Genomic DNA, 24,247 nt, shown 5'->3' with positions numbered 1-24,247 from the left:
ACACACACACACACACACACACACACACACACACACACACACACACACACACACAGTAACAAAGCTGTTATCACCGACCCTGGGTGCTTTGTGACCTGTAATGATCCACTCTACCTGCAGCCTGCAGATATACACCTGTTGCCACTCTACTGCTTTTGATGACATCCTCAGCCAACCAAGGTCGCTGCTGCAAACCGACCTGTGTGACTGTGAGGACACTGTGGGAGTGTGTGTTTGTGTGTGTGTTAGTGTTAAATTACTAAAAAGCAAAATTCCTCAGACAGTTGTTCAAGGTTTTTTTTTTTTTTTGCTAAATATGCTAAACAACTGTCAGGGACTTCAATGAATGCACATAAGACCGTGAGTGGACTTGAGAGTACAGAAATGTCAAAATATTTTAGATAATTTAAAGAAAAATTTAGCTAATCTTTAGAATACAATAAAAGCAAGTTTCTTCACTCTTTTTTTCTGTCTTAACTCTGTGTGTTTTCTTATTGTGCATGAATTCCTCTCAGATCTATCAGCATGAAAACATCAAAAGGCAATGTGACTGAGCTGTCACTTTACCACAAATACACCACAATCTAAGCAGCTAGCTTAAAGAAATAATAGGGTAGTTAGGCTAGATCGACCTGTTTTGTCTGCGTGTGTGTGTGTGTGTGTGCTGAACTTGTACACACACACACACACACAGTATCTAAGAGACTGACAGCAGCTGACATTAAAATGAGACGGCATCACTAAGTGGCAGGACACGTTTCTGTCTTCCAAGGCTGACGCGAGCAGGAATCACCTCTCATTAGCGGTTCTGGAAGCTCTTCTAATACAAGGCTGTAGTGTTGGTTTGCTCACTGAAAATAAAGGGACAGTTCCTTCTTCAGATGACACCAGTTATTCACACACACAGTGTATAAAAGCACACTGTTTGCAAATGCAATCTGTGACAAAGATCTCAACATCTGGACACGTGTCCTATGGTTTAATGCAGTGATTTTTAAAGTGGTGGACCCCCATTGGGTGCTCAGAAAGTTGGAGGGATGATGAAGAAAAAGAAAAATAAGAAATAAGAAAAAAAAACTAATCTCTTGAATTTTTCATCATTATTTTAGTTTTGTTTTTTAAATATTTTTTTAAAAAATAAAAGTGAATAAAAATCATTCTAAAAGTTGATGTTTCTTTACATAATTTGTAGCGTTGTGAGTTTCAACAGGAAGAGGTTAATGCTCTTTTGGGGACAGTGGCATGGAAAGATTTGGAGGTTTGGTCTAATGAAGCTAAAATAAAAGTTTTTAACTATATTTACAAAATATTAGCAGGATGTATTTATTTTTTGTACAGTTTTGGCTTAATTACTGCTCTGAATATGTTGTTATTTCAGCGCAAATGGCCTGTTTGAGTCTGCATGCTAATCGATTGATGAATTGTTTCAGTACTAGTTCTAGCAGTGTAACACAGTGTGTAACCAGCCCACTATGATGTAAAAAAATAGAAATCTTACTTCTAATGGCTGCAGGTGTACCAGCTCAATTTTTAAGTTTGACACTTGAATGATTAAGTAATTCTGAAAAGGTTTAGAAGGACAATCTGTGATGTCAGCATCATGGTCTGGGAACACAAGCATATCAAAAAACGGTACGTTGAATAAAATGGTGTAGGCGAAATCTGACGTCTAAGACGTACAAGTTATTACATTTTCAAATATCAGACCTGTTGTGTGGTGTATTACGTCAACAAAGTCAAACAAATCAGATAGATTTTGGTTCTTACTCAAGGTATTACATTTTGGTCAGTCTTTGTACTTGTACTACATTTTGTCCAAATATTGAATGTTTTTGTTGATTAAAAGTCACATTTTCTTTTTAAAGCAGAAGCACCAGCTGCTCAAAGCGACTTGAAATCCCCTCAGTCACAAAGGGCAAACATTTAAATCAAACAGCTTTTCAGATTCAGATAGGAACACAAGCGCCCCCTGGCTTGGATTCAGATGTTCATCTCAACAGCCTAACCCACCAGTTTAGAGGCAGATACTGTCCAGCACCTTCCTCCGTAGAGACTCTTGGGTTTTATGTAAAGCCCTTCTGAGACTGTGATAAAGCCGTTTGAATAATAGCAAGATTGGGTCTGGTAAGATACCAGCAAACAGCCATGAACACTAGAACAGATCAAACTGCAGACAATGCTAGGCAAACATTATGTCTATGTCAGGTATGCCTCTTGTTTTCCTGAATCATGTCTTTGTTCTCCTATGTCTCTGCTCTGCAGATGACCTCAACAAATATTTTCTCTCTGCCATTCATAAATGCCTCATCACTCTCTCGCCCTCCTGCCTACATCTTCCATACTCTTTATCCTCTGATTTAATTCAGCCTACACATGACCGTCTCTCTCTTATAAAGCAATTTCTCTGCTGTTACCATAGCAACATTTGGCAAAATCACACAGCCATTGATGGCTGAGGGCTCACATTCGAATAGAGGCACATGCACACACACAGCTTTAAAAATATTATACGATAGCCCAGCCAGTGCTGTGTGTGTGTGTGCGTGTCTGTGTGCGTGCATGTAACACACACACATTCCTGTGTGTGTAGGAGGATATGTGGGTGTATGAATTTGAGGTGTGCAACAAGTACACAGCTGTGATCCACTGTTATAAAAATTAATAAATATATATTTTTTTTAAAAACCACAGCTGTGAAGCAGCCAGTCATGTATAATGGATCTGATACCAGAGCTGAATTGCTCACTCAGAAGATCAAATAGAAACAGTGATATCATACACAGACTGGATGTGTGTCAAGACTGATCCCAGTCTCTTCCAAATAATGAGTCACAGCGAAGTGGAAGTGCTTCTAAACAGCAACGCTTCAAACTTAGTGCTCTGTCTCTTTTTTTTTTTTTAAACTGCAAGAATTTGGTGCAAAGCATGTAAAGTAGCTGGTACATAGAGACTAACAGGACTTAAAGGGGTGCTGCACAAGGATCAGGATACGTATGAACGCACGTACATACGGACGGACGTATGGACGGACGTCAGTCAGTCATGCTTATCCCTAGAAGGGGTGCGAGGGATGCTAGTGCCTACTTCCACCGGTCAGCGGGCGAGAGGCAGGGTCCAAACCTGTGAAGCTGTTGGTGTTTTTAAGTGTGCTGTACTGGTGCAGTTATTAAATGAATTTGTAATTCAGTACATTTTATGTCTGTGTTTCAAAAACAGAAACATTTTAAGTTAATTCAGCTGTTTTTCTGTATCGGATTAGCCGATACTAAACCTCAGATATTGGTATTGAACGTGGAAAATGTGTATCGGTGCGTCCCTAATGTATAGCTTTGAAGTCCAAACCATATCACTATAAAGGCAACATTAAGAACTCGCTGTGGCTACCATCATTAACACTATGAAAATTTATATAGTCATTTAAATGCAAAAAAAATTAAGTTTTCAGTGAAGTTTGTTTGATACAAGGGGTCAGAGGTCAGCAGCTGTAACAATCTAAAAACCATTTTGGATCCCACAATGTTTTCTGAGCTGTAAAACTTACAAGATCAATAAAAAACTATGTACAAATAGTTTAAAAAAAGAAAAAGAGAAAAGGAAAAGATACTGCTATACTTCTAAGTCTCAGAAAGAAAACAGAAAATTCCCTCCGTCCGTCTGTCCAGAGAGTTGACCTTCTTCGGTGCTATCCACAATAATGGCTAATTTGTGTAATATTATTTCATTACTAAGAAAGGGTGCGGATTAAAATGAACCCTCTTTTCTGGCTGCAGACCCTGTGGAGTCCATCCAGCCTCGGACTGAACCACATTGATCCTCAGTGCTGGATTTGAAGAGCCTCCAGCATCAGGCTCTTGACTCCAGCTGTGCTCTAATCCCCTCAGACAGGAGAGGCTTCTGTCAGACAAATCCAGCCCAAATGACACACAGACACACACGCAACGGTTGCGCATGTCCTACAGCTGGAATATATGATGCAAAACCTGTGATCAAATGTTTATATGAAGTATAAGTACTTCATCATGGAATTATTTCTTGCACTCACAAAGATACATTTTAGTAAACACAATCTGATTTTGTTTATTTCAACATACTGAGAGGCTATGCATAAAACGTGAAGACGGAAAAAATGAAAATCCACACAGGAGGTAATGTAGTTATTTGATTGTGCTATAAAATGGCACTATGAGCTTGGAAAACACATAACACTGCCCCTTTAAGCCAACATACATTAAGCAGGGTGCATGACATGGGTAGGAGAGAGATGGGGGAAAATAAAAGTGAAAATAACAATAGAAAATAATAAAATGTCTAACGAAAGGATGATTCTGTCAAGCTGCATAAAAGACAAATATCCCTATTGGCTAGAAATGAATCATTACAGCTATTCCTTTCGATTTGGCTACTTAGAAACAAAGGAGCCTATTTCAGCAGGGGGAAAAAACCCCACTGTCATCTATGGTGACAAGTCTCAACCTATAGCCATTCTGCAACATTCCACAGCTTCAAAGACAATCGCAAAAGAAGAAACCTCTCCCATCAAAACTTCCTGCCAAAGGCTCGGGCAAACGAGGGGAAGCCACTGAGACAGACGCTGGCCAGCCTCCAGCCAGGAGCTGGAAGCAGGGTGACAGTGACGGGGGTGGATGAGTTTTGTATGAGTTGGACTGAAGCCAGATTTTCCAGGATCTGAACCTTTGTTCGTTCCCTGTTTGCACTCACAAGCAGCCCTCTTCTTGTAGAAGAAAAGTGCATGCGAGCGCATGAGCTGGTTTCCTTCCAATCAGCAGCGAACCCGACGGTGCAGACCGTGTCTGAACTCCTGTCTCATCAATTGTTGCTGCTTGCTGGTTGGCTAGCTTGATGCTGCCCACAGTGGGTATTTTCAGCCCTTACACTTTTAAATGGCCTCCTTAGCCCTCATTAGGTTGCTATAGTAACAGACTTGATAGAAGGAGGTGGAGAAGGCAACCAGATGAAGTGCCTTATTGATTCAGGAGAGCAAGAGCGAAAAGCTAAGAAGCCTAGATGACAAAGTTATTCAAGTCCATTTCATAATCAATTTAAGGCTGTTTTAATTGAATCTGGGAAGCAACAGTGAGAATATCTGTGGAGCAGCATATTATAAAGAAATATTCACAGGGTTTCTGCAGGTTTCACCCAATCAAACTCAAGACTTTTTAAGACCATTCTGAATTAAACACAAGACCCATATTGCGAAAGAAATTTACAAAATGGAAAATTTTGGTACTACACATGAGATTAACTATAGATCTTGTCACATTCTTACTTTAGTTGAAGACATTAATTAATGTTTTGTGTATTTGCCATTAAACCTGCATCTGTGTCTCTGTAGAGAACTGTGGCTCGCTATTCTCATTTGGTTCCACGCTCCATTTCTTTCCCCTTCCTTCTCAGCTGCATTTCCCTACTTAGCAGCAATTTTGTTGAAATAAAATTCTTCAGCAGATAAGACTGGTGCTATCTAAAATAGACCTAGCTAATAGAGTATTATACTACCCTATTAGTATCATAATAGTTATTATTATTACTAACTACTATAATAATAGCTATTATAATTACTATAATAGCTATTATAACTATTAAAACTATTAATAGCTATAATAGCTATTATAACTATTAAAACTATTAATAGCTATAATAGCTGAACTGCCAACTAGCTAGCAGGTTAATTAAACCATAGCTGTCTAGCAAGGGTATAGCTAGCTGCTATTTTTTTACCCTCGCTAGCTATTTAGCAGGTCTACTATATCCTAGCTAGCAAGCAAAGGTGTAGCTAGCTCCGATTAAATAGCTGGTATTATTCATTATTCATTTATGCTTGACCTGATGAGCAACACCAGTTCTTACTCAAAGACAAATCTTAATTGAAGAAAAAAATTCTAATTCACAATAATCTATTTTTCCTATTACATATCTGTTTTGGAATCATAAAAAAATTCTGAATATTGAAAAGAACTGATTTTGAATGTATCAATGAATTGTTTTCTGGAACTTGCAGGCTGAAAGGTTCTGGTAGAGTTTTCACACAGGCCTCAACAAGGATGTGTGATGGAATCGGTCAGAGAATCACCATTTAGCTCAAAAATCAACTGGATATAAAACAGAATGAAGCATCAACAGAGCATGAAGCCAAGATTCAGGCAGTCTGCAGGCACCACACCGCACAGAATCATGACAAACGTGTTCAGAATCATCAAGAAAGGCTATCATACCATCTTCATCAATGTAGCCCCACTAGCAAAGGCGTTCTGGGCGAAACTACTGTGAGGGGACACAGCCTCCTGCTGCGTCTGTAAATGTAACCTGAAACTGTATTACACAAGGAGGAAGCCATACATCAACTCTGTGCGGAACTCTGCCAAGTTGGAGCACAAGCTTCACAGACAGAGAGCATATGTGGCTGACAAGCCTGCTTGCAGTCTATATTTATCTCCTATTTAAGATGCAAGAAAAATCATGAAGGAAAAGAGTCAAACTGTACTGAGCAGCAGAAATGTTTTATTCAGTGATAATTTTATGAGAAATATCTGTAAAACAAGGTGGTGTAGCACCATGCTCCATATTAACTTCCCCGACTGGGCGTGTTGGTGCCTTTAACTTAACACCACCAACATTTATCTCACCATCTTTATTATCAACATATTATGTGTTTAAATGTCATATTTCTTTTTTTTTCTTTTGTTACATGAAAAAAACCCCCACATATATCAAAAGACAAACAGAGAAGAAAAATGTTGTGTTTCTGTCATTTCTCTTCCAGATTAGCGGTATGATCAATACGGATACAGGCCTGTCACAATGATCAATTTTGCTGGACAATAAATTGTTCCAGTAAGTATTGCGATAAACGATAATATTGTTGATTTGAGACTGTTTTCAGGTAATATATTGCTAGTGGCATAATAACGCAAGTTCATCCCCTCAAAGACCAATAACACTGGAACTGGATGACATTTTAAATATCCAAAGTAAAACATGGCAATCAAAAGCAATAAATAACAACAGAAAAAAACCCACACGCAACCAAAACCATAAATAAAATTGAATATGAAGTCTCTGTGAACAAAACTGCCATTCAAAAAATATTAATCACGAGAATGGAAATTATCAAGCTCATATTAATTTATTACACAATCACTTGATTATTGCAAAAATGCTTTTATGCATGTAACAATATAAACATTCTTGTCGTACAAATTTTTTATATTGGAAGTAGTTGGAGGATCATGTTTATTTAATGACTTATTGCATGAGCAGGTTTATTCCAGTGTGATTTTAATTGCTTTTCTTAGTTAACCAAAACACCACAATTGTGAAATTGGGTTTTTCGACATTAATACTGAAAGTTTTGTGCACATTTGTAAAGGAAATGCAGCTACTGCTTTAAAGCACACTTCTTTAAATAAGGCAGTGGTTCCCAAACTTTTTCTTCTGCGCCCCCCCTATGGATTACAAATGGCTGTCTGGTTGAAACGACGCGTGTGACGGGGGGCTGAAAATGGACGCCAACATCGGTAGCCTACAAGGTACTTGTTAAGCTTAAGGTTCTGTATTGATATTAGCTAGTCGTCTTTTAGCTAACATTACCTGCATCCAACAGCTTTACTCAACTCAGTCGGTTAGTTTGGAGGGAAAAACTGTGAAAAGTTCTTAGGGTTTTGCTGGTTTGCTGCCGTGATTCTAACACAAACCTACGTAGCTCCGCACAGCAGCAGCAGGTCTCCTTCACAGGTGTAAACCCAGCGCGAGCGTCGTAGTGCTCATGTTGCGTTTAAAGGCGGCTCGAAAAAACAGGTTACAACATGTTAACAACGGATTAAACAGTTTTAACTGCTAATAAAAGTGACAGAGGACACAAATATGGGAAGTGTGGAAGCCTCTACTGTATCAAATTGACAAAGAAATAACAGAGAGTTGGCCATTCTAAGGTAAAAACCCAGCGCATACAGTGTTCATGTTTTTTTTTTTTTTTTTCATCCAGACGGCTTCCCGTGACCCCCCTGGAATGACCCGGCGCCCCCCTTAGGGGGTGCGCCCCACAGTTTGGGAACCTTTGAAATAAGGTGAGTTTTGAAGGAGCCTATTCCAGTAACAGAAAACCTCCTGAGTTCAAAGACACTTTATTTATCCTGATGGAAAGCGACATATTGTCATAACTCGATACATCTAAGTATCTTCAAAGAGTTGTCGTGGATACTCATGGTGTGGGCAGGAAGGATCTTCAGTAGCAGTCAGTCTCGCCATGAAACTGAATAGGCCTCTGACTGAACACTGTTACTAACAGCTCAACATCCCAGCAGCAGCAGAGACGTTATTCCACAGTAACATGAGCCGAGCAGAGGAGCTGGAGTTTTGTTCTGCAAGAAGCCTCTGTTTCAACTCATCTGGGATGTGAGGTCATAGTTCAACTATTATTTGAGCTCTTGATGCTAATCAGCCGCTCCCAGTTGTAAAAACAATACCTTGTTGCCACGGTTCCGCATCATAGCAACTGTCCGAAAGTAAAACAGTGAGAGCAAAAATCCTTCCAGATGCACAGCATCCAAAACCTGAGGGAGTAATAAAAAAACGAGGTGTGACAGTTGTACGATCGTGCAAAGCTAAATTAACCGTAATAAAATGTTGGCAGATCTGCTTGTTAAAGGAATAACAGGGAAGGAGAGCGAAACGTAACATCGGGTGTGTAACATGGCAAGAGATGGGCAGTAAGAAAGAGGGAGGAACGGAAAGAGAAAATGAGAGGCAGCAGCTTGGAGATATTTCTGATTGATAAATGCCCCAGGGGTTAGCAACAAGCTTGTGCTTCCTGTGGTCAAGGAAAAAGATAGAAACAGGAAATAACATCATGGAAAGAAAAATCTAAAAGGAGATTAGTGACATCACAGCGCAGGTCAGCGGTCAGGATGAACCCGCTAAACTGGTCAAATAGTTTTTCAGGGTTAAGATTTCTGAATTAGCCCACCAGCAAACCGTTAGGAGTCATTTCCTGTGTTGTGCTAAGTCAGATAACATCCTGCCACTGTTTCATGTAAATGTAATTATCTCTAAAGATAGAATAGGATGACTTTTTGCCGGTCACATTATAATGCCACTGTAAGAGTAATTTTTCTGGATAAAGAATGGTGGCGTTCTGTTCTGACATCGAGTCGATGCGTCACGTCTGAATGGGAGGCCAGGAAACGTCGTGTTCCATTTATTCACAGCATAACAAGCCGGCGCGGCTCTGAAAAAGCTTGTCGTTGCGATCAAATGCCATCGGAAATGCACAGATTCGGCGTCATTAAAGTCAAACAGCAACTTTGCAATGCAAACTTTCTAATTCCATTATTAGTTCTCCGGCCTACGCAGCGTTTATGCAAAGCTTTAGGCAAATCAGCAGATAGAAAAACACTTCAGCCAAATGCCTGGGATCAGATTTTGCAGGCTTTCCTCGATGCCTGACAGATAAAGCTAAATACACAGCTGACATGGAAAAAATGTGCAAAGTGGATGTTTCTGTTAAGTTTCACCAGCTGCTCTCTGCACACGCACACACACACACACACACACACACACACACACACACACACGCACGAGTTAAGATTATATCAGACAGGAAGGCTGTTCTTTCATACAATTACAGCTGTAGATACTAGTAGCTACAGTCAACTACATGGCCTGAATGGTAAAAGTATAATTATTGTGTACTAATTCATAGAAATGATCACTTTATTAAAATGTGCTAAAAAAATAGCTAAAAGTGTTACTGCTCTCATCAAACGATGCCTTCCTTATTACATTAACTCTCATTAACTCTGTTAATAAAGCCCACTGTCTCAGAGAGTTTTGATGACCTGCTTAAATGAAGCTAAAATTTCAAAGAATAAATGAAAGTCATAAATAAATTAGGGCTGAAACTAACAATTACTTTTGTAAATCGACTATTTTGACACTTAATCGTATTAAAAAAGGCCACACTCTCACGTTTTATTCAGCCTTTTTTCATATAAAAGATTAGAGATAAATGAAAAAAATGAAATTAAACAAAAAATTCCTTTTTTGAAATCAATAAACAAATTTTTTTTAGCCTAAAATGCAATGACAGCATTCCTTTAGTGAATGCTTGATCAATAATAGCGAAGGATACATCTGTAATAAGAAACAATCTTCTAACATCAACATGTGAAAATCTCAGGGCTTTCTGCTAGGCTGACCTGGTGATTATTTTTTGGATTAATCAAATAATTAATAGATAGGAGAAGGTTCTTAATAGGATATTTATTTTACACAAAAGTGAACCTTAACAGGAGAACAAAATATTTAGAAATCACATGACAAGTCTCCAGTTGGACAGTGCTCAACACGTTACCACACTTAAAGGGGCAGCATTATGTATTTTCTAGGCACGTAGTGTCATTTTATAGCACAGTCAAGTAACTATGTTAATTTCAGTTGTTATAAAAATGCTTTATTTAAATCAAATATGACTTAAAAGAAATTTGACTTTGTAATTTAGCGCCTTGAAATTGAAACTCTGTCTCTTTAAAAACTCCTGCTCTTTCTGAAACTCCGCCTTCAGGAAGTCATCACAACATGGCTCCTCTGTTAACCCTTTAACAATGTTTTTACCAGCGTTGCTCTGAGAAGCAGCAACCCTCCAGGTATGTTTTTGATGAAGGAATAACATTATGACATTATGAATAGCTCAAAAGTGAACTTTAGATACTCCTGTCCCTTAAACAGAAGTTGCAATCAAAGGTGGTCTGGATAATTAGCATTATTAGCAATCTAAATGCAAACATTCATGTGTAAAACAGAAATCTACTGTAATCTGAGGTGGCTCCCCTTAGGTAACAGAGTTATGATAGTTTGTATTAGTTAAAAATGGACAGCAGTGTTATAATCAGGCTGGATAAATTAAAACCATTAAATATTTACAAAATTTTTTAATAAAAACTTGAATTAGACGATTTCAAACTGGGTTTTTAATCACATACAGGCTTGATTACAGTAAAACAGATTGAAATATGTTGAAAAGATTCCTTCAAAATATTACAGCTTATCTGGAAATATGTGGCCTGAGAGCCGTCAGATCCAACAGAGACAGAAAATATTGTTCTTGTAGCTTCCTAACTTTGGAAGCTAGTTTTTGTACATGTTCTTTTTTTGTCATCACTAACTTGTTTTGTCCACTTTGTTTAGTCTGGCTCTTTTAATAATGTCTCTGTGTTTGAAAAGTGCTATAAAAACAACGTTTACAAGATTTGAAATTAAAACCATAAATCATAAAAATCGTGTAAACCGTGCAGACAACTCCTCATTAAAATCATTTTATGCAGGCTCACCAGGGATTGAATTATACAACAGCCCAAATTCAAGTTTCTCAAAACCACATTGCTGTTTTGAAATTCCCCAGAGCGGTTTACAAATCTGTCCGTGAGGAATGAATACCTGGTGAACCTTTTGCAGAGCCAACGGTAAGTTTTACAAACCAAGAACACAGATATCCTCTTGGATTTTATTTATCCCTTTATAAACAATAGCTGAGCTCCTGAGCACAGTTTATCACTGCTCATGCGTCCTGCCCAGTGGCCACCGGTGTTTACATAACGTCCATGTCCGTCTGTCACCACTTAAAAGAAAAAAACTGCAAAGCAGCTTGTTAGGATTGATGAAACCCGGTAAAGGAGCCCCTCGCTCCTTCTTTCTGCTCAGGATGTTCCTCTTATCTCTCAGAAGCCTTCCTGCAGTGGAGACTTTGCTGACACTAAACAGAGCTTCAAACCTGACACAACGATTAAAGAATTTCGCTCTGTTGAAATAATGGTCTTGTTGAACTTCTCTTTTAATGTGACGGCATACTGAATTGTTAGGTATTTTATACACTTATTTGAAACATAAGGAACCGACAGCCACTCAGCTCCAGCGTTAACAGCTCTATTAAACACGTACATGAAATAATAAAAGACCAACTAAAAAACCTACAATTCCATACAAAACCATACATTCTAGTTATGTCAAATTCAAATGTAACAATATTTAAAATTACAGTAACAACACACAAAGTATTAAGTGAAAATTTCCCATGTAAAATAAATAGCTTACAACTGGAGTAAAGATTAGAGGGCATGCCTGCATATCGAGGATCTTTAGCTATGTTCACAAAGGAGGCAGATGCAACCCAAATCTCTTTTGTTTTTCTTTTTTCCCCCCCAAATGTGACACATATTTAACTTCTTCACAGCCGTCTGAACGGCCCAATTCAGATTTTTTCACCTCACAAAAAAAATCTGATTTGCGCCACTTTCGTTAGTGATACTAAATTGGACATGTATCCGATAGTTTTTGAAGTGTTTGCAGTCAGAACGGTCATGTCGCATGTTATCCAATTTTTATGTCATAAGAATCTAGACACAGTAAATCCGGACATAAGCGACACATTACAATTGAAATTCAGAAAGAGATGTGTGTCAGTGAAACACACTCTTGGCTCCGACTACAAATCCAAACAGACTTCTGTAAAGAAGCTGCAGTCAATGCTCCACAAAAGGCCTTTGCTGTTGGTTGTTCTTGACTTTTCTTGTTATGATCTAGTGACAATCCTGTTGGCTCTCATTGCTGAATAAACTTTAAAACTAATTCGTAGACGCCGGCGTCCATTATTACTTCCGTAAACAGTGCGCTGCTTTGTGACGTTTACTTTCTTCTTCTGCACATGCGAGTCGCTTCGGGGTTGTAAACCGTTCACACGCAGTTGGACTGTGGCCGCATTTCATTAGTAGTATACATGATCATGCAGAAAAAGAAAACTTGATTTCAGAAAAAAAATAAAAAATATATCGGGATTGAGCATCTAGACCTGCTGTGGGGAAGTAGCTTTAATCTTATAAGTGTGCTTTTGCACAGCAACAGATGGAAACTGCAGCTGTATTAAAGTTTTTTTGTTTTAAATATGAATAATTTCATAATCCTGCTTTTTCACTTCTGCAAAAAGCAGGACTGCTATTTGCAACTTAAGTAAAATGCAAAGAAAAACAAATTAAAAATAATTAAAAAATTTAAAAAATAATAAGCAGTGTAAGTAGAGCATGAGTTTTTAAGTACTTATAGTATCAGTTAGAGTTTACAAATAATGGTTTACCTCAGAGAAATACTTATGATGAGTACATCACACATCCTTTCAGTTTTCATAGCCACTCTTCATACTTCACGGCAACAGCTAGTACCAAATGCCCCACCGTGCAGGCTAATCTATATTATCAGCAACATAAAAAGGAATCTCGGCTATAGTTTGGAAAGCAAATGGGGCTGGTGATTAGTCATGATCTGATTATGTTCTGTTGAATTTTCCGTTGTGTTCTGACGTAAAACAACAGCGATCAGGAGGTCAAGTAAACTCAATCAGCCGTCCTAAAGTCAAGCTTTTCAAGAGCCACTAAGTGACTGCGCAGATAGCTACAAGCGAAGCAAACACGCAGTATAAACAGCAAGCCAAAATCCTAACACAGCAGGAGCCGAGCCGCAGTGAACAGATATCCAAACCCAGTGTGGGCTTATAGGACCTCAATCTGAATTGTAAACATCCACCACCATGACATGTTAGACAAACCTTCATCTTATTATTAGCACACATCTTGGACAAAAGAGAGGACTTGGAACGCCACAATTAGTAACAGTTGTTTAAGTGTAGTTTAGTGACAGCATTCTTTTTTTTGGCCTCAAATTCTTCAAAGGCATGCATCCTCCTCGCCAAGGATCTCTATAAGCACTGAGGAATTCTAAGTGGTTTTGTGTCTAACATCCATCATCTCCTTAGTGCCACACTAATATCCAGCGACGGTGAGTGCATGTTATCACGTAAGCCTTCAGGAAAAGAGTTAAGAGATCTATTTTAAGAGATTAAATTTGGTTCAGCAGCACAGACAATAAAATATTCTCCCCCCAATTTATTTGGGGGGAGAAAAAAGTTTTACTTGAGGTATATGGGTTTCGGTTTCAAAGTAAGCCGCAGTTTTGAAGTCACATTTAAAACGACTAAAATGTTGTATTGCACAGTTCTTCCAGTTTAAGCTATCTTTAATGAGGCGCCATATGCAGTGCAGCGTTTTCTGAAACACACCAAAGTGTTAACGCAGGCATAAAGGCCTCATCCAAATGAAATTTTACTTTTTCAAAAACAGAAGAGTTTCCAACCATTTCTGCTCGCCGTCCACACAAATACGGCGTTTAAGGAGATATTAACTTTTTTTTTTTTTTTTTTTAAAGGCTTCCAGAGTGAACATGTTGCCCTGGCGTATTCACATGTACAGCTAAAACACCTTATGTGAAACACCGACGTATGAGCCCAACCTCAAGCCTGACCTATAACCCCAAATGCTTCATACATAACAACAAGAGCAGTGGTGGATCATGTGTTTGTCTTTAAGTTTATTGGTTTTATAACCCAAAGTGACACAGAGAAGAAGCTCGACTTTATTACTTCACACCATAGACTCTGCTCTCGTTCTGCTGTTTCCCATTCTGGTTGTCTTGTTGCGTTTACTCCTAACCCCACACGGCAATTTTATGTGTCATATCCAAAATTTAGTGCCACCTACAGGCCTGGGGGAGTAAAAGGAGCATCTTAGGCTTTTCTATGAGATTTTTTTTTTTTATGCTCTAGTAGCCTTTATTTGAAAGAGCTATGACAGCAAAGTAGGGTAATGACAGAGGGAAGACATGCAGTAACCAGGTCGGGAATCAAACCTGCGACGCCAGCATCAAACAACTAAGGCCTCCTTACGTGGGCTGTGCTTAACCCCTGCGCCACCACAGCACTCTGTTTCCTCTGAGTTTCTGTGTAGATGAAAACATTTCTAGAAATGTGTGGACAACTCGTTTTTGAAAAGAACATCCCCATGTAGACTGGGAGAAAATTATTAAACATGACAGAAAGGGAATTCCTTAGGAACACATTTTCAAAGTGTTAAGAAAAAGACAAAAGCAGTTTCTATGGAAACACCTCTGGTAGCAGAAAAATAGAGAACCTTAGAGATCAAAGGAGCGATAGGTATGGTAAAACAGCCAACATTGTTTTATAGCTAATGTTTGTAACAAGAGTTATGACCATTCATATTTATTCCTCCTTAAAAAAAAATATGTCTCTTCTGGTCAAAAAGGTTGTGATACACATGCTACAGCAGTGGATGGCAATGACATCTATACTACCTATATTAAAATTTAGAAGAGTGTTAGTGTGACTAAAGCAGTGCTTGGCTAAGGATTCTTTCGTAAATGTTGCAGCTTTGACACATTACCTTCTTCCACTTGGATCTGACGTTTTATGGAAACAGAATCAGAATAAAGCAAGACAGATGTGAAAAGAAGGCATAAAAACATCCCTCAGCGTGAGCAGAGAAAGTCTCCATGTCGTATTTAATCATGAGCAGATATCCAGTCCACATGAATGCGCCACAGTTTTATGTTTGTTCTTCTTGCAGACTTCTCTGCGTGATGATTAATACTACGGCTACAAACCACACACACAAAAATGTTAAATCCTTAACCTTGTAGGGGCTGAGATTTTGAGTAAACCTTCAGGTTTCATTCACAACTGAGTTGACTAAAATAATCAAATTTTCCAGAGTCTTGTATGTACATGAGAATGTGAGCAAAGCCAACAAGCATCATCTGGTTCTGTAGAAACTGGAAGCTTACAGACAACTATGACCTACCAGCGTGTGTGAATTCCACCCTGTGACTAAAAATAGAACATCTGTTTCCCATAGCTTTTCCCACCACCAATGCATGGATATTTCTATGTGAGAAATTTCTTTTTAAAACCTGACACTTGGTGTGCCTCTTTTAAGCAAAGGCTAACATCTCCTCAGAACTGATAAAACTCTATCATGAACAAGCCCATTAGATGACAACACAAACAAATCTAATGTTTCCAAAAATATTTCAATTTTTCATTCATATATTGACCAAAATAAAGCATTGTATTTAGAGGTTTCTACTTTCTACTACTCTCACGTCTACAGCTAAAGGCAGTGCTGTTTGTTAAATCATTGTTGTAGAACTATGAGTAATGTGACCCTTGATTTCCTTTTCGTTCTCTAACAGCGTTTTCCCACAGTCGCTGAATAATACTGGAAGCAGAGCAAGTCAGACAGGCAGCCATAATACCAACTCATCCTACTTGATCCACTAATCATTAATAACCAAGCTGATATGATACACATACTTAATAGTTTTATAATGTCTCTTGTTTTTTTTTTTACATTAAAGCTTTTAATGGAAGCGGTGTAATATCTTCTCCGGCAGACGCTGGCACGGCCATCCAGAGAGGTTGTGCTTTGACAGTTGGTGAGTAAGCACACTTCACCCGGGGTGAACCACACAATCAAAACACAACACCTCAGAAGAGAAGTATAATCGTCTCTTAAGTGTCCCGGGTCCTTTCTGTTTTGACCTTTAAAGCCGAGAACAGACAAAGTGCTGGAAAATGTCACATCCGCTTCACTACAGTCATCATAGAGAGGCCTTTAAGTCTTCGCTCTTACTTGTTCTCCAGGGCTTGCTTTTTTTTTTTTTTTTTTTGGAAATGTGGAACATTTTTACAGGGAGAAAAAAAGAGAGAAAAAAGTTGTGAGTATGTGAGTATCATGCATACTAATGAAGTGTAAGTGAGAAAGCTATTAGTATTTCATCCTGTAAATATTCAGTTGATTTTGACACCAGGGGTGGTGTTGATGTTTGAGGGGGGGTCCCGCACTGCTTTCATGTTCAGTTTAAGTTTTGTGCAAAAATGAAAAAAAAATCTCTAAATAATATTGTGGAACAATAATTCTATCAATAATAAAGTATTTCTGAAACAACAACTGCTGCAGTTAGGCAGCCCTCCAATAAGACACTGAGAGAATTAAATAGCTATAGAAAATGGATGAAGAAAGATGGACCTGCTCAGTTGTGGCCTGGTTGTCACTAAACTTTGTATCCTGAAATTGTGGAAATCCGACTTGCCTCCTCAGTGATGCTCACAAAGTTTTATGTGAGCATAAAACTCACACATGGTGTACTATTTTGTTTTTTTGTTGCTTTAATGTTTTCCTATTTCTTTCATTATTATACTTTTCTTGAAGCTGTCGTGATTTACAAACATTGCAGTCTTCAATATAGTCACAGCTGCATTTTTAGTATTTATTATTGTACTTCTTCTATTTTTGCTGGTTTTTTCTTTCATGATTCATCATGTGGTAGTCTCTTTTGTCCTTGTGTAACATGCATGTTAAAATTAAAAATATATAAAGATAAAGCTGAGAAACGGATTAATAAAAAAGAAGGACTTCCTTGAGCGCAGGTGTTTTACTCTGTGATGTTTTTGGAGTGTAATTAATTAGCCGTGAACTTTTTCTTTTCACGTGTTTTCACAGCTAGTATCACATCTGCAAAGTGTTTCCAGGATTATTTATTTTCTTTTTTGTTACAAATTTATGATGGGGATAGGTTTAAAAAGTTGCATCACATGAAATTACATTTATTAAGATCTGTTTTTATGGAAAAAAAAGTCCAATATTTGTATGATTTGGGCTTTAATTCATCTAGAGAGAAACCTTTTTTTTTTTTTTTTTACTAAATAATTGACTAGTCTTCTGGATTTAAAAAAAAAACTCCAGCATTTTCATCTTCAGTTACTTAAAACTAGATAAGAGAGTCAGAAGAACAGAAAAAGTAAAAATGGCCGACTGCCTCCCCAGGTGCCTGCCTCTTCTCATATCTCAGAGTATATTTCCTACTTCATCTCCTTCTTTCTCTTTCTTTCTGTCTGTGGAAATAAATCAACAGTTACATAAATTGCCTTCAAGTTAACTTTCCACCAGTGTTACAAGAGACTCCCTGTAGCACTAAACGGGATGTTTGAGAAAAATCGTTCATATGGCTCAGCTCAGCTTGTGTGTGTGAGTGTGTGTGTGTTTGGCCAGCCTCTTTAAACCGATGCAGCCATAAATGCATCACTCAGATATCAACGTTGGTGTGTGGGCTCCTCTTCTGGAACATCGGGAGGCAAAGGTGCTGACTTTTTCCATGACATAACAACCTTAAATCAATCGAGAACTAATGCGGAACACACACACAACACACACAACACACACACACACACACACACACACACACAAGGCGACTCCCCAGGCCAAAGAGATAGCTTTTGCACTCATAATGACAGATGAGAAACATATGTATATATATATATATATGTATATGTAAAAAGCCAGAGTCAACAATGCTCGCCCATCTGCTACCACACACACACACGCGCACACACACACACATATATACACACACAGACCCGCACACACATAGTGAGGTGATGGGGTTGATCTCTGTGCAAAGTTCAGGTCCTAATAACTTTAGAGCAGATTAAAAAAGGCAACAGCACAGAAAACAGTTAAACAAATAACAATGAGTTATTACGTAACTCAGTTGTCTGCTAAAGCATTTAATTTACTTTCAATCCCGGGTGGTGGAGCAAAGTAGAGGTAGCTTTTTAAACTCTTTACTTTCTGATTTTTTAAATTATTTATTTATTTTTTACTTTTAAGGCTGTTTGTGGAGTAATTATTTTTTTAATTATTGTTACAACCATAATTGAACAGATAAATCTTTTATCATATTTTATAATATATATGTATATTTTTAAATACAATCAAAAATGTTTTAGTCTTATGGGATAGATTTAGGTTCTGAAATACAAAATCTACTCAATATTTTTATATGCGTACTTGTTGCATCTAGACTTTTGTACACTTTTAAGTCTGTTCTGGTGTAAGAGGAAACGGTGTTTAAGACATATTGATAGAAATCATGTGGATGAATTTAGGCAGATTAGATCATTAGAAACTCTCAAGTTCAACAATCTGATGATTCACCCTGACTAGGTGATGACAAAGCTGCAAAGGGTCAGTACACCTCTGGACGAAATTCAAATCAGATAGCTCACCATTTTACTCTTCTGCTTTGAAATGATTTATGAGCCTTGTCTACACCTGTATATCCTGCAGCTGACCGGTGACACAACCCACAGGTCATCACCACATCACTCCCTTTCCCCGTGAAGTTGGCTTCCACTAACATGAGTCAGCTGATGCGAGCCTGTGAAGGGAATGTATCAGACCGATCAACGTCTGGTGTAGAGCCAAGATATCAGTCAAACTTAGTTCTTCACCAGCTGCGCTTCCACAAAGATTTTCATGGCCTTTTTAACTCCATGGTGCATTGAGTCAAACCAGACACAAAGTTATCCATACTAAAATAAATTCAGGTGGAATCACTAAGCTTCACCTCTTCTCTAGTTTTGTGTTTCTTTTGGTGCACTGCAGCTTGCTTCTTCCTTTTTCTTTTTAACCTCTGTCAAGCTCTCTTACAAAGTGTTGAGGGTGATAAAAATGATTTTGCTTTGATGCATCTGACAAACACAATTCACAAAAGTTTTATCATTACAGAAACTTGTAAGTAATTTTCTTCTGTTTTTTTTCCTTTCATTTTATGTATTCCTGCAAAGTGGCAGTGTGAAAATGTATGCTAGAATCACTGCAGTACATCCTGCTTGAGATAAACTAGTTACCGCTGCACACCAAGAAGACAACTGCAGAAGAAAATCAAATAGTAAGTAAGTTGAACTGTTTCAGTTTCACATCCGGCATTAAATTCTGAATTTTTAATGATGCTATTCAAAACTATGCTGGTGACCTTGGGATACCGCCCAGCCCTAATGATCTTAGAACTGTGAACATTCTGCCTACATTGTGATCCTGCATCTTGCACCATTCATGGAGTGTTTGTTCCACAACATAAGCGTCTTGTAAAATCTACAGTGGCTTGTCATTTTGAGACGTTTCAGATCCTTAAAGTAAATTTAATATCAGGCAAAACAACAAAATGTAGGTTTCATTCTTTAAAGTAAAATTCTATCAAAACAAACATGGTCCAGTCTGAAAATTTAGCTGTTTGAAAATAATTATGAATGATAAAGTTTGATTTACCACATTTTGTTTGGAGCAGCCACAACTTGAATCAAGATGTCTTTAGAACAGAAGTAGGCTGATGTTCTAAAGTTGTTCACACTCAAGCATGATGCTGCAGAGTGCTTTCCTCCTTAGAAATAAAACCTGAAGGAGAACTCCCAGCTATCAGACTGTGACCCTCAGCTCTCACACACTCGGGTTATGCAGTAAGACAATGATCTGAGGCACACCAGTAAGTGTACCTCTGAATAGCTTAAAAAAGGAAACAACCCAAAAACTAATAAAAGTTTTAGAGCAGCCTAGTCAAAGTCTTGACAGGCATGAGATTTAGATACTGTGGTGTGAAAAACTTTAAGATGTGGCAGAATCAAAACCGTTGTGTTTAGAATAGTGGGCCAGCGTTCTCCCAGAGTGAGATTCATTGGCTGTTATCTCCCAGCTTGGATGGCAGATGTTGTTGCCAAAGTTTGGAGCAACCGGTTATTGTCAGGTTTGTTAAACCTTTTTCCCCACAGGGCAGCATTACTTTAACATGGCTTTTTTCCCCCTCTATAAATGGAATTAACATTTCAAAACTGCTGTTTGCTTTCATACAGGTTGTCTTTGACTAAAATCAAAATTTGTTTGATGAGCTGATGTATTTTATTTATATTATTTTACGTGTTACATAAAAGAAAAAAACAAAAAAAACAAAACAAAAAAACCCTCAAGAAATCTTGAAATCTTTACCTTTTTCATTACTGCACTTTCTCATCTACAAAGCCTTGACAGTGCATTTCAAACTTTAGCCTGAAAAAATTTTGCGAAGTACTGATTGGCTCTATTAATTGTATTTCTTTGCAAAACACCAAAAATTAAACCTTTCCCCTAAAGCTGAAAGCATTTATTTAACTCAACGTTTTTTTTGCTGTTTGTTTTTTTGCCAGACCGTTATCTAATCTGGTACGTTTCACTGACAAATGCGCCATGTAGGGTATTATGTCACCATGACATTTCTCTTAAATCTAAGCCATAAATCCTGATGTAATCAACAAATGCTAATTTTTGTCCTTATCTTCTCAACAGCAGTGGACATTTAATTAGATGGGCTGGCAGATATCTGCGGCTTTAAGACTTCAGATTGTGTCACAGAGAGCTGTTACATGCCACTGGCAGGTCTCCACATCATTAAGTAAGAGGAGGGAGGCTCTGCTGAGCAGCAGAGGAGCAGCTGAGGAGCTGAAGAGAAGCAGTGACAGAGAAGGTGGAAAAAACACACCAGAAATGATTTATTCTACAGATTATCGGACCCCTTCGGTCTATTTGAGCCAAATATAAGAAAAAGCTTGACCTACCGATTTTGATATTGGGCCGATACCATTTTTTTGTGTGAAAATTTGCTAGAAATAGTGACAAAGTCAGTCATTTTCAGACCTTCTAGTAGGTTAATGCTATTGGTGGATAACATTGGTTTCTTGTGTAAGGATCAACCGCTCTCTAACCTCCCAAAACAAACAAAATCAGTACCAATTTATCAGTGCAGCTCTAATTTATACTTTATTTGAAAGCATACATGCTAAGGCCAATAAGAGAGTCTCACACTATGATGATACTATAACATGATTACACCAAATCAAGGTATGTAGGTTAAAGTTCCATCCATCCATCCATCCATCCATCCATCCATCCATCCATCCATCCATCCATCCATCCATCCATCATCCATCATCCATCCATCCATCCATCCATCCATCCATCCATCCATCCATCCATCCATCCATCCGGTTGCCAGTCCATTGCAAATCAAATAGTAAGTATTGTTGTTTATATATAAACAATATATAAACTGCAAAACTAACTGTAAAACAATGTAGAACAAAAATGCAACATATTCCCAACTGGAGATAAAATAACATAATATTATGTAAAATAATAAAAGGTCTCGACTGAAAACAAAACTTTTTTTTGTCAATTCTGAGTGATTAAAATCAAGATCTGGGTCACTTTTATTGAAATGAATATGGCCAAGTTTAATAATTTCATGAAAAGCAGATCAAGGAGCAGTAAAGCCTGCTGGGTAGATGTGGTCCCAGCAGAAAATAAAAAAATTACAAAAAATGGATGATCTGTGTTGTAGCCAACACTTTATATTTTAGATTTTAATTTGTCTGTGATAATTTTACCCTGAAAAAAAAAAGAATAAAACAAATAGGAAGTCTCCATTTGCATTAACGAGGGGTAATTTGTATTGTGTTGAATTGGAGTCATGGGCCGCACAAAATCAGTCCGGGTTGCTCTGTGCAGTCTGAAAACAACTACACGAGGCTGACTGTGGCAGGTACTAGTTTAGCCTTTGAATCATGATGTTGTATATATTTGTGATCAGAAATATTTTTAAACAGTAGCATTTGTCATTCCTTTCAGATAGCCGACTAGTGCAGCAACATGTGGGGTAGGGGCGCTGTAGAATTAATTTCTGCTTCATACAGCTGGATGATTCTATAAGTAGGCCTGTCGAAATAAGCAATAAATCAATTAATGGCATGATAAATTAAAGCTTGAACATTTTCACCTACATTATTTAGCGGTTTTCGCTTTTCTCTCTCTTCCTACTAAAAATTGGATGATAAAAGTCTTCAGTCTGGTGCTTTGGTCTAAGCTATTTCCTTTTTTGAAGGATCATTTTGTCCTTTGAGATTTCATATTTAGTTGTTGTTTCTGTTTTGTTTATTTATTTGGGTATTTAAAATGTCTTCCGGTTCTAGTGTTAAATGTTCATTAGAATTTAAAGCTCATTAATCTTTGAGAATGTGTTCTTGCATTACAATGTTATTATATTACTTGGAAAAAAAAAAACAATATTATTGTTTACTGCAAAAACCTTTGGGACAATGTATTGTCAAATTTGCTACCGTGACAGGCCTATCTCCTAACTCCATGACTTTCTCTGTTATCCCAGTAAAAAGAGGAGACTAAACCATATGAGGGAGTTTTGAAACCTTGGTGTTATTTGATACCGGCTATGATAACCGGGGCGAAGAAACAAGAAAATTCCCTCAAATATTTCTGTAATAAAAAATTTTCCCGACATATTTGTTGGGGAAAAAAAAATCTCATAAGTGTGTGAGATTGCAAGGAAGCCAAATGTATGTGTGTTTTTGAGGCGGCTGAGGCTTTCCCACCTCATTGCAGGGGGCAGGTGGCAGCTGCTCTGCCCCCCACACACACCCCCATTCCGACTCTCTGGCAGTCAGCGCCAGCAGCTCCCAGCCTACACTGTTGCCTCTAACATTAGCAACGCTCGGGGAGGAGAAGCCATGTGGCGCTACACATCACGACACCCGCACAGTCCTCCTAATGTTCACTCTCTCCTTCCTCCTCTCCTCTGTGATGCACTCACTTCCTGTTGGGGGTTTGAAAACAGATGTAGCTATGTTTGTTGATGTGAAGGAACGCTGACGGAAGGGTGGGGGTCTCCTTTAAGCCGCCCCCCCACACACACATCACATAGCGTTTTTTGCTATCACTCAAATGTCAGGTTTAGCTATGAACGTGGAGGGCTGACTGAAAAAAACAAAAAGAGTTTCACAATTCACAACTTCCCTTCTACACAAGTATGCAACTGACACAACCAGTGAACCCCTTCTTTACCCAGGCAGACCCTGGCTACTAACGCACACATTATCCAACACTCAGAGACAAAATGTAGGTCCTTACCTCACTTTGTAGCCGACCAAAAGCTGTTCAGCAGCCCATCACACAGAAATTTCACTAAAGACTAAGTTTGCGGCAACAGCAGCAGGAGGAACAGAAGAAGCAACAGGAGAGAACAGCGGACAGCGCTGGAGAAAACAATGAAAGAGAGGAGGAGGGAGGGGGACAGCACACCCGAAGTGGGGGAGGCGAGAAGGAGCGACTGACTGGGCGACTGAAGCAGAGCTAACGGTAACTGACAGACTCCCGGACTGAGCTGGAGGTTTATTCAAAGCCCACAAACTAACTCGTTTCTCAGCCTGCCTCCCCGGTCTGACGTCAGCGTCGTCACATGACCGCGCTCTAGTATGTGGATGTGTGTGTGTATGTGTGTTGGGAGGGTGTTTTAAAGTAGATGTGAGAGAGAGAGAAAGAGAGAGAGAGAGAGAGAGAGAGAGGGAAAAGACAGAAAAGCAGAAGCCCGTGTTGCTGTAGCAACAGGGCACACTGCACCTCAATGATTTCAACAGGTCATCGGAGATACGAGAACAGATCTTCAGAGGGACGTTCAC

At 38.5% G+C, this 24,247-nt stretch overlaps 1 protein-coding gene across 1 annotated transcript in view; it reads right to left on the bottom strand.

Moving 5' to 3' along the window:
• The window catches only part of ncalda (neurocalcin delta a), a 40,964-nt gene extending 17,019 nt beyond the window's left edge, over positions 1-23,945 (bottom strand). The window contains exon 1 of the mRNA XM_007550462.2: positions 23,700-23,945. The gene's annotated coding sequence lies outside the window, so the exon portion shown is untranslated. The remainder of the gene's footprint in view (positions 1-23,699) is intronic.
• Positions 23,946-24,247: the final 302 nt, after the last annotated feature.

Source organism: Poecilia formosa, unplaced genomic scaffold (genome assembly GCF_000485575.1).
Source record: "Poecilia formosa unplaced genomic scaffold, Poecilia_formosa-5.1.2 Scaffold36, whole genome shotgun sequence".
Classification (NCBI taxonomy): domain Eukaryota; kingdom Metazoa; phylum Chordata; class Actinopteri; order Cyprinodontiformes; family Poeciliidae; genus Poecilia; species Poecilia formosa.
This window is presented reverse-complemented; position numbering and strand designations above follow the sequence as displayed.